The following is a 12,146-nucleotide window of genomic DNA, read 5'->3' as shown; positions in this document are numbered from 1 at the left end:
TTCTCTCATCATTCTCTTACGTGGTATTGAAGAGTTTTGCTATACATCAGCCACTATTCACTTCTACACCCCATATCTGACATTTTTTTTTTTATAAAATGCAGGATGTGAGGTAATAAATAGTGACTGATAAAAAGAATTACTTAGTATTGAATGATTGCATGAGAAGTAATAAATGATAAATAGTTATCCAATCATTTCGTGCTACATTAAATGATGGTATAACGATAATGAAAACAAGATGTTATATAACACTTCTTTACAAAAGGAAAATAGTTCTAACATGAGAAAATATATTTGCAATAGTAAATTGTGCAACTGTCACGTAATCGTTTTGAAAAAAATGAATAAAATATAGGACCCACATGAAAAAAATTAATTTTTTAATAGTGGACCATACTTTTTTTCAAAGCGGTTACGCGACATTTATTTACTTCACGGTTGTATGTAGAATTACTCTTTTAACATTAACACTCTCTTACTTAAACAACAAAAAAATATCAACCCCTAATAATATTAATATTAGATAATGTAGAATTAAGTATACAGGGTTACTCAAAGCAAGCAAATATGTTATATATTATATGCCTGTATAACTTTCTGTGAGACAGTGACTTACCAAAAAAGTTAAATAATTTTGAATAGACTCGTCAAAAAATCTGTTCAAGGGCATCATATATGGATACATTCAATAAACCATGCTCAAGGGCATCTCTCTATCTAACTTGCTAATTAAAGTTGGTTGTTCTACTTGACATGTTATTGGCATAATTTGGAGTATGATATTGATGGTAAATTTTTTTTTTTTTTAATTTTTTTATGAGATATTGATGGTAACTTTCTAACACGTTGATGATGTTTTGGGCCGACACCAATATACGTCTTTTTCCTAGACATCATAAATGTTTTTTGTTTTGGTATAAGAGATCAGAGATAAGGAGATTAATCGGACCACTTTATGATGTTTATTATTTTTCTGTAAAAATTAATATAATGTTTAATCAATATAGTAGAACTGATCATTTACATGATTTTCTCTCTTACTCTAGATTTGAAAAGTCTATAAAATTAAAATGGTATAAAAATAAATCATCACCTCTACTTGCAACGCATAAGCTTGGAAGTATGAGATTTTGTTCTTATATTTATTCTCTTCTTCTAATTCACAAATTTTAGAATCTTAAATGCGCCAATACAGTAATTTTTTTAAAAAGACTATATCACCCTTTCTCAAACTCACAGGTTTTAGAAGCTTAAAGATCTTTAATTAGTTCCTCAAAATTTATTTATTTGCATTCCGAGTCTTCTTTTGGATTTAAATTTTAATTACGAGAAACATTGTACCTCTCCGTCCGCTAGCCTCGAAATGAAATCTACGGCCCATACGCCCATACCCAATATGACCGTTGGGATTCAAATTTGAATAATGATAATACTCTTATTATCATCAAATTTTAAGTCCCCGTCCTTGCGTAGAAGATTCAAAAGTACACGGAAAGACCAACACACGTCACAGAAAGAAGCTGGAAGCCATGAAAATGGTGAAAACTACGCTCTTGGGATCAACACCTGGAAAATCAAGCACCACCACCACAGCTTTGGAAGATGACCGCTCCGAAAGTCGAGACAGCTGCTACTTCCCCGGCTGCCGAAAAGATGCTAATTGTAACTGCCCGATTTTCTTGGCCAGCATCATTGCCCTACTCTTGACCTCAGACCCATCAGCATCCAGAAAAGCTCCCTCACTAAGCTCTTCGCTTCTCAAACTGGCAACGTGGAGTGCACTCATATCTCATTCAATTCTTCTATCTTATCCACACCTAGATCGAGTGCTAATTAGGTTCCTCCCCCTCCGTTTCTTGAATCAAATGCAAGATAGAATTTCAACGAGGAGATGAGGAACAGGAAAAGAGAGTGGGATTTTAGAGAAGTCGTTTGATGAGATTGGCATTTGGTTTGAGTTTGATCTTCGTGGCTGAGTCCGGGCTTCATTGTGTGCTTTCTGGGGTCTTAAGACCCGTGTTATCGCGGGATATAGTTAAGCATGTGGGTGAGAAATCCTGGGTTGTGCAAGATTTGAAGGGGAGCTGAGTTTTTTGCAGAGAGAGTTGCAGGGTCTTGTCAACGGGGAGGTTTCAAATTGCAGCAATACTGATTCTATGAGGGAAATTGATCAGGTGCCGCATATAAAACTCTTCTTTGGAAATCATAGATTCATTCAAAAATTTGTCATGGTTCTTCTAGGAGAGCAAACTGAAAATTCTTGTTTTAAAAAGTCGATGAGAGATCAAACAAAGTTTTATTCTTTTCAGGACGGTTTGCTCTTGATTTCGAGTTGTACGTTGTACAAGTCAGCAATGGAGGAGGTTAGTCGACTTATGGGGATGGCCATTGCAGACAACGGGATTGCTCACAACTGGATTTTCTTCCCGATCTTTCACTATCTTATTCCGGCAGAGTTACAGAGGTAAACGCAAAACACTCTTGATATCTGATTGACTAGGCAATCTCAATTTCTCTAGAAAGCTTCATATTGGTATGATCAGTAGTCCTGGCAAAACTTAAACGTAAACACCACTAGATTCATTTAAAAAAAAAAAAAAAAAACTTTAGAGGCATTTCCTAGCATAAAATACATGGTTTTTGTTCACTTTGGGTGCAAAGTGGTCCGGTGGGAAGGTTGGGTATTTGGTTTGGTAGGCAAACACTTCATGGGCAGTGGGCACACAGGAAGTGGGGCGCATTAGTCGTGTTATTAAATCCCGATACCTTGAGTATGGGAGAAGCTCAATGCTGGATAAACGATTATTTTCAATAGCAGTAGAATTGTTGAAGTTTCGATTTCAAAAATGTTTGGAAGCGGAGTGAAGCAAGCGGTTTGACTCTTCTCTGCTTTTAGATGCAACCATTTCAATGAGTTTACAACAAAACATGACGTCGATCCTAACTTAAAGAAAGCCGACGGATAATGGGTATGCCTCATCTTCTCTCGGAAAGTGTCCGACACTCATTTCTTGTAAATATTGGTGTGAGAGGAGAAATCACTAGAGGCCGGGCCTGAGCACAGGCCCACGTATAAGGTTTGGGTTGAACTGGGTAGCCCAAGAGGATGAGCACAGGGCATGGTACACTGACAAAAGGACAGAAGGTAAGGCAGGACAACCTGACACCATAACTGGCCGACCGTCAAGGACATGCCTTGCCCCTGACCCTGATGTCCGGGCGCTGTAGGAGGACGAACGTGCTTGACCAAGACCACGCTGCATTTAATGGAACAGGAGCGAGCATGCCATGGTAGGAGCCACGCTGCATTCAATGTGTCCCGAGAGTTGGCACGCTACAGTATGCCCCTTGGGTGTCAGCAACAACCGTGGTCAGGCTTGGCAAGCTAGAAAGGACACCCAATCATGGTATAAAGCTGCATAATAGCCACCATCACCTCAGGGTTCACCTCGACAAGATATAAATACCTCATCTCTCAGCGAAGAAGAGCGTTACTCACACTCTAGAATACTTCTACTTTCATTCTCCCTAAGTTCTTATTTTCTCTCTTCATCTTCTACCTTGAATTGATTTGAGCACCGGAGTTACCACTGCCCCCTAGCCCCCATTTTTCCATCTTAGCAGGAATCAGAGCTGAGCCAAATAGCTTGGAGTTGCCCAGGCTGCGAAACACGACATCAACAGTGGCGCCGTCTATGGGATTTTATTTCCTATAGTAGTGTGTCATTCGTATGTCAGCAACGACATGCTATCAAGCCTCGTGACGTGAAGAAAAACAACCCGAATTGATGGAAGGAAGAATTAACGAGCAAGCTGAAATGATACGGAAACTCATAGAGGAAGTGACGGCTCTCCACGAGGAAAATATCTCCTTGCTGAGGGCCGGCGGGGAACCAGAGGACCAGCAGAGCCACCACTTTGAGTCTTGTTGCCTCTTCGAAAAAGAGCAATGCAGAATGCACCTCGAGATTTGAGAGCTCGGGACAAGTACGCAGAGATGTCAAATGCGTAGGCATGACGTCCACGGTGGACCAGCTGTTCACCAACACGGAGCTGACATACAATGCCGAGGTCATGGCAGTCCCTCTCCCTTATAGTTCCCCATATTGACGCTTATGATGGGTCAAAGGACCCCTTTGAGCATCTGGAGACGTTCAAGGCCCATACTTTTGATGTTCCCCTCAGAGTGAGTCGGAATGCCCCACACGCAACCTCTCCCGGGAACCTGTGTACGCTTGGGACAGTCGACAACTTTGCTGAGCTGGCTGACTTTTCCTGATGTAGTTCATGGCAAGCCGGAAAGGAGGCGACCCACATTGTACCTCTTGACTGTGAAACAGCGAGACGACGAAAGGCTGAAGTCGTACCTCTCTCAGTTTTATAGGGACTGCATGACAACAAACGACCAGGATGAAAAAATCACCCTTGCGGCTCTGTTGGGGGGATCTGGCCCTGGAACCCCTTCAGAACCGAGATTGCTGGAAGACCCCCCCGACTTCATTGAGGGAGTTCCTGGACTGAACTGAGAGTTTTATCAACGTTGAAAACACTCTTTGGGCATTGACGGCTCCCTGAAAGGCGGAGTTGGAAAGGGCAAACAAGAAAGCAGCTAGCCAAGGAAGCGAGGTGAGCAGGGTAGGTAATCAGAAGAAGACATGTGGGACCAAACACATGGAGGAGCAGCCCACATGCGGGTGGGTGACCCCGCAGCCACTCCAGCCTAGTGGTAAAGGCCGAAAGGGATCCAAGCCCCGGCGACAAGGCTCGACCCATTAATCTTCTATTATTTGATGTAACAGGTGCGACATGCCATGGCAGGAGTGCATTCAATGTGTCCCGGGAGTTGGCACGCTACAACCTTGGTCAGGCCTGGCAGGTCTGCAGGGAAGCAAGAAGCTATTTGGGACACTCGATCCTGGTATAGAGCCGCACACTAGCCACCATCACCTCGGGGTTCACCCCGAGCAGATACAAATACCCCCTCTCTATTGAGAAGGGCGTTACTCACACTCTTGAATACTTCTATTTTGATTCTTCCTAAACTCTCATTTCTTGTAAATATTGGTGTGAGGGGAGAAATCCCTAGAGGTCGGTCCTGAGCCCAAGCCCACGTATAAAGCCTCAGCCTAGGTCAGATTGGCCCAGGAGGCCAAAGAGGATGAGCACAGGGCAGGGTACACTGACAAAAGGACGAAAGGTAAGGCAGGTAAACCTAACACCATAACTGGCTGACTGTCAGGGATAGGACATGTCCCTGACCCTGATGTCCGGGGCAGCGTAGGAGGACTAACGTGCCTAACCAGGACCACACTGCATTCAATGGAACGGGAGCAGGCATGCCATGGCAGGAGTCACGTTGCCATCAATGTGTCCAAGGAGTTGGCATGCTACAACATGCCCCCTGGGTGTCAGCAATAACTGTGGTTAGGCCTGTCAGGTCTGCAGGGAAGCAAGAAGCTGGAAAGGACACCCAATCCTGCTATAAAGATTAAAGCTGCTAACAGCCACCATCACCTCGAGGTTCACCTAGACCAGATATAAATGCCTCATCTTTCTGCCGAGAAGGGCGTTACTCACACTCTAGAATACTTCTACTTCCAATCTCCCTAAGCTCTCATTTTCTCTCTTCATCTTCTACCTTGAATTGACTTGAGCGCCGGAGGTACCACTGCCCCTAGCCTCCATTTTCCATCTTAGCAGGAATCAGGCCTGAGCCAAACAGCGTGGAGTTACCCAGGTTGTGAAACACGACATCAACAGTGGCACCGTCTATGAGATTTTATTTCCTATAGTAGCGTGTCCTTCGTATGTCAGCAACAACACGCTCTCAAGCCTCGTGCATGAAGAAAAACAACCCGAATTGATGGAAGGAAGAATTAACGAGCAAGCTGAAATGATACAGAAACTCATAGAGGAATTGATGGCTCTCCGCTAGGAAAATATCTCCTTGCTGAGGGCCGGCGGGGAACTAGAGGACCAGCAGAGCCACCACTTTGAGTCTCGTTGCCCCTTCAAGGTAGCAACAGCTGAAGAAGAGCAACGCATAATGGCTTTCTAGAAACGAGTTCTCATCAGGTCTAGGTTCTCCATCCATTGGCTTGATTTTGACTTTCTTGGGAAGTTTTCAAATTGATTGTGGGTTCAAGGGATTCAATCAATGTTTTGAATACCGTATCGGATGCTGTACCGGTCAAGGCATTGGAACGAAATATTTCTGTACCGGTACCGTTTCGAGATAGCGTTTCGGAATAACATTTCGGAATATTCGATATATAAATAAATTATATATAAAAATTATATTCTAAAATAATAGTCTATATATAAATAAATTATATATAAATACATATATATAAATTATAAATAGTCTAGTCTGAATTGTGGGTTAAAAAATAAGCTTGTAGTTTGAAAAAAAGAGAAAAAAAAAACTGGCCGAAATATCGGCCGGTACTGGCCGAAATTGAGAAGGAACTCCATTTGGTGTCAAAGTATTCAAAAAGTACTCCATAATGCCTTGTTTAGATGTATCAATTGTTTCATCAAAGTTATAATATTGTTTTATAAGTGTAGCATTTATTTCATCAACATAATTATTCCTCGGTGGCAATATAACTCGATTCAACATCTCAGACAAATTCTTTGAGTAATCATGAATGTTGCAAAAAACAACATCTATTAATTTTCGTAAAATATAAGCATATCATCAGGAATTCTTGTCTTTTTTTCAATTGTGATTGGCAATACTTTCTTGTCTAATTGAAGCAAGTAATTTGAAAAACCTGGATCTAATTTTGCTCACATGCTTTGAGTTAAGCAAATCTTGGTCAAAGTAGGCCATAAGTAAAATGAGAGTAAACTTGCATAAGTATGTTCTTGTCTTGTACCTTTTTGAATAACAGGTAAAATTTGTGAAAAATCTCTACCAAATATAACAATTTTGCCACCAAATAATAATTCTGAATTATTGATGTCCTGAAACATTATGTCCAATGCTTCTATAGATTATTTTTTGGACATAGGGGCTTCATCATCTCATATGATTAATTTAGTAGCATGTAATAATCTTGCAAGTCCACTTTGTTTACTAACATTGTAAGTGTTGCTTTTATCAAAATTTAATGAATTTTAAATCGTGAATGTGTTGTTCGACCTCCAAGTAAAATAGATGCAGCAACACCAAATGATGCAGTTGCAAGCGCTATTAGCTGTTTAGATCTTAATATAGCAAGAAGCGCTCTGTATAGAAATGTTTTTCCTGTTCCATTTGGACCATCAATAAAATATGAACTTGCTTGATTTGAGAAAACATTTTGTAAGATTGAATCATATGCATGTCGTTGCTTATCATTGAGAATTGTTGATGCTAGAAGATCTTATTCTAAAATTATGATAGCCAATTCATCATTAATCTCTGAAGATTGAAGTTGGTCTTCATCAAAACAAATATCATCATCTAAAAGATAAAGCATGTTGATGTCCTTTCCCATTGACTGGAGTGTGGAAGAAATATGCCGTAAAACTTCTCTTCTGACATTCGTTGAGTCATTTTCAATCTTTTTAAAGTCAACTGACATATTTTCTTTAAAATGTTCTCATAATTATCTTGAATTTGTAGGATTACAATAAATCAAGATTATGACAAATAATCGCATCAAACTATTTGGCATTTGGTATAGTAATGTCTCATGTAAACAACCTTCCAAGCTATTATTTGTTTCTACTTCACGAAACGTTGGAAAGACAACACCATCGACCGTTTTGAGGTAATTAAAATATAGATGACCCTTTATATGATCTAATAATATCCGCAGGTAATACCTTTCACCTTCAAGTGGATTTGCTGCAATAATTCTGCCAATAACTGTTTGTTTCTTTTGAGGGGTTCATATTTTATGTTGATTGCTCCGAACAAAAAACTTAGGAAGTTCTTTATATAACAATTTTCAAGAGTTTTCATTTACACAATTTATTGAAAAAAATTCTGTTAACATTGATTTTGCATAAAAATCAGAGTTTACAAGATTGTTCAAGTTTTGATTTGCAGGAAAAGTCGCTAGATGTTGATCTTCAAGATGTAAGTGTAAGCTATATATTGCTCAATGCATCTCATTTACAATAAACTCAAAAATCATTCACATAGCTTTAGGTGTAGCAATCCATCGAGTTGATTTTATCAATGGTTTGATTATTTTGTTGAGAGATTACAATAAATCAAGATTATGGCAAATAGTTGCCTCAAACTGTATGACATTTGGTACAGTGATGTCTCATGTAAACAACCTTCCAAGCTATTATTTGTTTCTACTTCACGAAATGTTGGAAAGACAACACCATCAACCGTTTTGAGGTAATTAAAAGATAGATGACCTTTTATATGATTTAATAATATCCGCAGGTAATACCTTTCACCTTCAAGTGGATTTGCTGCAGTAATTCTGCCAATAATTGTTTGTTTCTTTCGAGGGGTCCATATTTTATGTTGATTGCTACAAACAAAAAACTTAGGAAGTTCTTTATACAACAATTTTCGAGAGTTTTTATTTACACAATTTGTTGAAAAAAATTCTATTAACATTGATTTTGCATAAAAATCAGAGTTTACAAGATTGTTCAAGTTTTGATTTGCAGGAAAAGTCAGTAGATGTTGATCTTCAAGATGTAAGTGTAAGCTATATACTGCTCGATGCATCTCATTTACAATAAACTCAAAAATCATCCACATAGCTTTAGGTGTAGCAATTCATCGAGTTGATTTCATCAATGGTTTGATTATCTTGTTCAGAGATTACAATAAATCAAGATTATGGCAAATACTCGCCTCAAACTGTATGGCATTTGGTACAGTGATGTCTTATGTAAACAACCTTCTAAGCTATTATTTGTTTCTACTTCACGAAATGTTGGAAAGACGACAACATCAACCGTTTTGAGGTAATTAAAAGATAGATGACCTTTTATATGAGTTAATAATATCCGCAGGTAATACCTTTCACCTTCAAGTGGATTTGCTGCAATAATTCTGCCAATAATTGTTTGTTTCTTTCGAGGGGTCTATATTTTATGTTGATTGCTCCAAACAAAAAACTTAGGAAGTTCTTTATACAATAATTTTCGAGAGTTTTCATTTACACAATTTGCTGAAAAAAATTCTATTAACATTGATACCACTGTCCCTAGCCTCCATTTTCCATCTTAGCAAGAATCAGGCCTGAGCCAAACAGTGTGGAGTTACCTAGGCTGTGAAACACGACATCAACAGTGGCGTCGTCTATGAGATTTTATTTCCTATAGTAGCGTGTCCTTCGTATGTCAGCAACAACGCACTCTCAATCCTCGTGCATGAAGAAAAACAACCCGAATTGATAGAAGGAAGAATTAACGAGCAAGCTGAAATGATACAGAAACTCATAGAGGAAGTGATGGCTCTCCGCTAGGAAAATATCTCCTTGCTGAGGGCCGGCGGGGAACCAGAGGAGACCAGCAGAGCCACCACTTTGAGTCCCGTTGCCCCTTCAAGGTAGCAACAGTCGAAGAAGGGCAATGCATAATGGCTTTCTTGAAAGAAGTTCTCATCAGGTCTAAGTTCTCCATCCATTGGCTTGATTTTGACTTTCTTGGGGAGGTTTCAAATTGATTGTGGGTTCAAGAGATTCAATTCCCGCGAGTTCATATTAGTACTACCATGATCTTATGGTATGTTTGAACCAACCCCTGGCCAATTGGAGCATCTCTTATTTTTACCACTTTGCCCAGGATTTTGTAGAAAACCAATTGAGGGCAAAGTGTCCAGGCTGTGAAACACGACATTAACAGTGGCGCCGTCTATGAGATTTTATTTCCTATAGTAGCGTGTCCTTCGTATGTTAGCAACAACGCGTTCTCAAGTCTCGTGCATGAAGAAAAACAACTCGAATTGATGAAAGGAAGAATTAACGAGCACACTGAAATGATACAGAAACTCATAGAGGAAGTGATGGCTCTCCGCTAGGAAAATATCTCCTTGCTGAGGGTTGGCGGGGAACCAGAGGAGACCAGTAGAGCCACCACTTTGAGTCTCGTTGCCCCTTCAAGGTAGCAACAGCCGAAGAAGAGCAATGCGTAATGCGCCTCGAGATTCGAGAGCTCGGGGACAAGTACGCAGAGATGGTCAAACGGGTAGGCACGACGTCCACAGTGGACCAGCTGCTCACTAGCGTGAAGCTAGCATACAACTCTGAAGTCATGGTAGTCCTTCTCCCTTAAAGTTCTCCAAATTGACACGTATGATGGGTCAAAGGACCCATTGGAGCATCTGGAGACGTTCAAGGCCCATATGACCTTACACGGGTTCCTTGGAGAGGTTTCGTGCAGGGCATTCCCACTCACTTTGAAGGGAACAACAAGAGTATGGTTTGACTCCCTACCGCCCTGGACAGTCGACAACTTGGCTGAGCTGGCCCGACTTTTCCTGACGTAGTTCATGGAAAAGCCTGAAAGGAGGCGACCCATAGCCTACCTCTTGACTATGAAACAACAAGACGACGAAAGCTTGAAGTCGTACCTCTCTCGATTTTATAGGGAGTGCATGACGACAGATGACCAGGATGAAAAAATCACCCTAGCGGCTCTGATTGGGGGGATCTGGCCCTGGAACCCCTTCATGACTGAGATTGCGTGGAGGACCTCCCGACTTTATTGTGGGAGTTCATGGACCAAGTTGACAGTTTTATCAACGTTGAAGACACTCTTCGGGCGTTGACGGCTCCTCGAAAGGCTGAATTGGAAAGGGGAGGTAATAAGAAGAAGACATGGGAGACCAAATGCATGGAGGAGCAGCCCACATGCGGGCGGGTCGGACCCCGCACCCACTCCAGCCTAGTAGTAAAGGTTGAAAGGGATCCAAGCCCCCATGGCGTGTGACGACAAGGCTCAACCCACTCTAAGTACTACTCCTATCATAAAACTGATAGCCACCGAATGGAGGATTGCTTCACTAGGAAATAGAAGATGGAGGAGTTGTAGGCCCTACTAGACCAACAGGGTGACGAGAGGTGCGGCCAACAACCGCACATGGCCGTGCAGAAGTGAAAGTCCAGCAAGAAGAATGGCTGGAGGACGGCCCAAAGCGAGCCTGCGCCAGAGAAGCCAAGTCAGGGGAGACAGCCTGTTAGGTGAAATTTGTATGATAGAAGGACGGTACGTTGGAGGAGGAACCACCTTGTCGGTAAGGAGGGCCCACGCAAGAAGGGCCAGATACAAGGAAGTGTTCACAACTTACAGGGTAGCCCCGGGTGCCAAGAGCCACTTGAGGGAGCTTGTTAGAAGGATGAGGAAGGCATGTTGCGCCCCTCAGATGACGCCTTAGTCATGACCGTGCAGATTGCCAACTACTTGACAAGGAGAGTCCTGATCGACAATGGCAGCTCTGCCGACATCTTGGTCTGGGAAGCTGTTCTGGGAAGTGTTCATTCTGATGGGGATAACACCTAATTGATTGCACCCTACCCCGACACCCCTCAAGGACTTCACCGGATATGTGATCCAGCCAATCAGGGTAATAACTTTATCTCTCATGGCGGGAACGACCCCCAGAACGGGGGCTACCATTTTGAATTTTCTTGCAGTAAAGGCTCCATCCTTCTACAACGTGATCCTGGGGTTTCCAACCCTGAACCACCTTAGGCGGTGGCGTCCACCTATCACCTAAAGATGAAGTTTCCAACTCCCATTGGGGTGGGCAAAATACGTGGCGAGTAGAAACTAGCAAGAGAGTGCTATGCTAGGGAGTTAAAGCCTGAGACTATTAAGGTTCGAGCTCTCGAATGAGTGTGACTCGAAGGAGTGCGAGAGGATGCTGGCCCTAAGGGTGGCAATATGTGATACGACTCGTTAACCTAACACGAACACGACACGATAAAAATGGGTTAGAATTTAGTCTTAACGGGTTCGAGTCAAAACGGGTTGACTCCCCTAAGACACGATTGCTTAACGGGTTAATCTATTATGATTCGTTAAGAAAGTTCAAGTTACAATTATATCTTTATACCTAAAAATAAAATTATTGGGATTATAATTTCGATATTTTTGTTGTTTGGATTGTAATTTTAGACTTGTAGTTAGTTTTATATTTTTTTTATAGATATTGTGATTTTAACATTTATATAAAA

General features: G+C 41.3%; 1 pseudogene; it reads left to right on the top strand.

Moving 5' to 3' along the window:
* The first annotated feature begins 1,538 nt into the window (after positions 1-1,538).
* Positions 1,539-2,967, top strand: LOC109000210 (annotated as a pseudogene).
* The last annotated feature ends 9,179 nt before the right edge of the window (positions 2,968-12,146 follow it).

Source organism: Juglans regia, chromosome 7 (assembly GCF_001411555.2).
Source record: "Juglans regia cultivar Chandler chromosome 7, Walnut 2.0, whole genome shotgun sequence".
In the NCBI taxonomy this organism is placed as follows: domain Eukaryota; kingdom Viridiplantae; phylum Streptophyta; class Magnoliopsida; order Fagales; family Juglandaceae; genus Juglans; species Juglans regia.
This window is presented reverse-complemented; position numbering and strand designations above follow the sequence as displayed.